Genomic DNA, 2,916 nt, shown 5'->3' on the forward strand with positions numbered 1-2,916 from the left:
TTTTTGCCGTCGTAGATGGAATCACTCAACCAGCGTGCGATTAAAAACAGTAAGTGACTCTGATACCACAACTTGTGCGGTAACTCGCGGCCAAACGCTTATAATCTGACTCTTGTGACGTCATATTACTATTCGACAAACAAGCGTAGAATTTTTGGTCGTTCGACAAGAAAGAAAAAATCGCAGCCCTGCGTAGGCAATATAAAGTGTTAGAGAAAAAAGCACGTTTAGCAAGCTGGTGCAGAGCTGATGCTTAGTAATTGTATATTAAAAAAATATATACGACGAATCCAAATTGTACGAAGTGGATCTGTTTTCTTCTCCGAACTTGCAAGTTGCATTAACCCTCTTTTTGGGATCTAATTTGTGTTTTGTTTGATTTCTCTGTTTTTGTTTTTTTATGTTATGTTCATATACAATCTTCTCATGTTTTGTCTTGCATTTACTAACCCCCACATTGCGATTGTAACCTTATTCAACGTTTCATTATTTTCTTTAAGTGTTTTCAGTATAATTTTCATTGGTAGTATTTTTTTGTAAAATACGGTACTGCCGCCGGGGTGGAAGCTGACTTGGTGACCTCATAAGGTCTTTCGCTTCCTTCCTCTCTCACTTCTATTGCACTTCTATGTATTGTACCAATGTATTTGTCGAGATAATTTGAGAAAAAAATAAACCAGTGATTGATTGATTGAAAACAGTTGCAATGATATTATTTCTTTGGGAAATACCCTACATAACGCCTGAAAACAAAAGATTTATAAATTTTTTTTAGAAAGGAAAGCCAATGTAAAGACTTGAACTCTTGCTGTTGAAGCACGTTTTTCAATTCTAACCAACGTTCAGCATTCCACTGAAAAAAAAAAACAACAAATATTTATTTATTTATTTTTTGCAATCAAACTCAAAGTCCATAGAATTTAAATTTTTAACAGTCATCACACAAAATATCAGACTAACACAACATCAAGCAGGCTACATCAAACAACGTACAAAATACTGTTGTAGTGAATATAAAATGTAGAATTAAAGCTCATGCTACTGCCAGAGAAAGTTACATCATGTAGGTGAAAAATGGGAAACAGTGAAATGGTTAACTATATGAGTTGATGCAGAGCAAACGAAAGGAGTTTAAAAAGGCCTTTCGCCGTTGTAATCATGCCTCTGAACAACATAGAGCAAATGTGCTTGCCTCAGCACTCAACTTGGACAGCTCACATACGTCATTTTGGCAGAAAGTAAAAAAGTATACTTGCAAAAAGAGTTCTCTTCCTGTAAATGTTGGTGGAGCACAAGGTCCTGAAGCAATTGCTGAGATGTGAAAACATCATTACAGCTCCTTGCTATTAAATTCTAGCAAAACCAACACTGAAAAAGAATTTGTTAACTCATGTATTTCTTCTAGGGATAAATATTACAACTTTTGTTGCAACATGGACACAATTGGTTCCTTGCTTGTCAAACTGCCATAAATCGCGCTGCTGGTGCTGACAAAATTTCAGCTGAACATATTGTTTATGCTGATTATTTGTTTTTATATTAGTGTACTTTTTAATATATATATGTGTCTTAGTCATGGCACTGTACCAAATTCTTGCTTGAACACTGTCTTAGTCCCGATTGTAAAGAATTTGAATGGCGACATTCAAGATTCAGGTAACTATAGACTTATTGCTCTAGCCACAGTAATCTCAAAACTGTTTGAACGTTTTATGTGAATCATCTATTGCCTTTCTGGAATACCAGTGACAATCAATTTGGGTTTAAGTCTGGTCATAGTACTGAAATGAGTGTTTTTTAATAAAACAACCAGTGTCCTCTTATATCAGTCATGACACTCCTGTATATTCTGTCTTTTTGGATGCTTCAAAAGCCTTCGACAAAGTCAATCATCATTTATTGTTTAAAACGCTGTAACGTGCCTACTGCCTATCTATTTTGTTCGCTTATTGGAATACTGGTGACCTTTGTGCCTTTATAGTAAAAAAACCATGCAAGTGAGGTGGGAAGGTCACCTGTGCCAATCATTTACTGTGTCCAGCGGAGTCTGACAAGGTGGAGTGTTAAGCCCCTATCTTTTTGCCGTATATATATATTGATCAGCTTTCTTATCTCAATAAAACAAAAGTTGGTTGCTATGTTGGCAACTCTTGTCTAAATCATATTATGTTTCCTGATGACATTTGCTGCATCTCGCCTAGTTTGTGTGGCTTACAAAATTTGTTAGATGTTTGCCACAAGTATGCTGTTGAACATGAAATTACTTTCAATTCTAAAAAGTCATTTGGTATGTTATTCTCCCCAAAAAACTTTTATCTTTTACGTGCTCCTCTGCTACATCTAGGTAAATCTGAAATTGTGTTCACAGACTCTGTAAAATATCTAGGTGTATTTATTGATAGTTCTCAGATGAAAATTATATTTCAAGGCAAGTACGCTCTCTCTCAATTTTTCTAAATGCTCACCCGCTGTAAAAAACAGTTTATTTCGTTCTTATTGTATGTCGTTTTACTTATCCCAGTTGTGGAACAAGTTTAGATCTTCTAGTATAAAACGATTACGTGTTGCTTACAATGACTCTTTCAGAATATTGCACAATTTGCCTCGTTAGGTCAGTGCCCGTGAATATCAAGTAATGAATAATGTAACTACGTTTGATGCTTTATTGAGGAAAAAACATGTTTTCGTTTATTAACCGATTGCATACACTCCTCAAATCGCTTTATATCAGACATGATGTCATCTGATTATTTTTATCGTTCTGAATGCTTTCAATTCTTCCAACGCTCATTATATGTAAATTTGTGACAGTAGATAGCCTATTTAGTGAGCTTTTAAACCGACGGCATCCAAGGTGGCTCTCTGTGATCTTTGTGCATTTTCAATTTGTGTATTACAGTATTTCGTTGTTTTGTT

The sequence above is a fragment of the Aplidium turbinatum genome, chromosome 7 (assembly GCF_918807975.1).
Source record: "Aplidium turbinatum chromosome 7, kaAplTurb1.1, whole genome shotgun sequence".
NCBI lineage: Eukaryota > Metazoa > Chordata > Ascidiacea > Aplousobranchia > Polyclinidae > Aplidium > Aplidium turbinatum.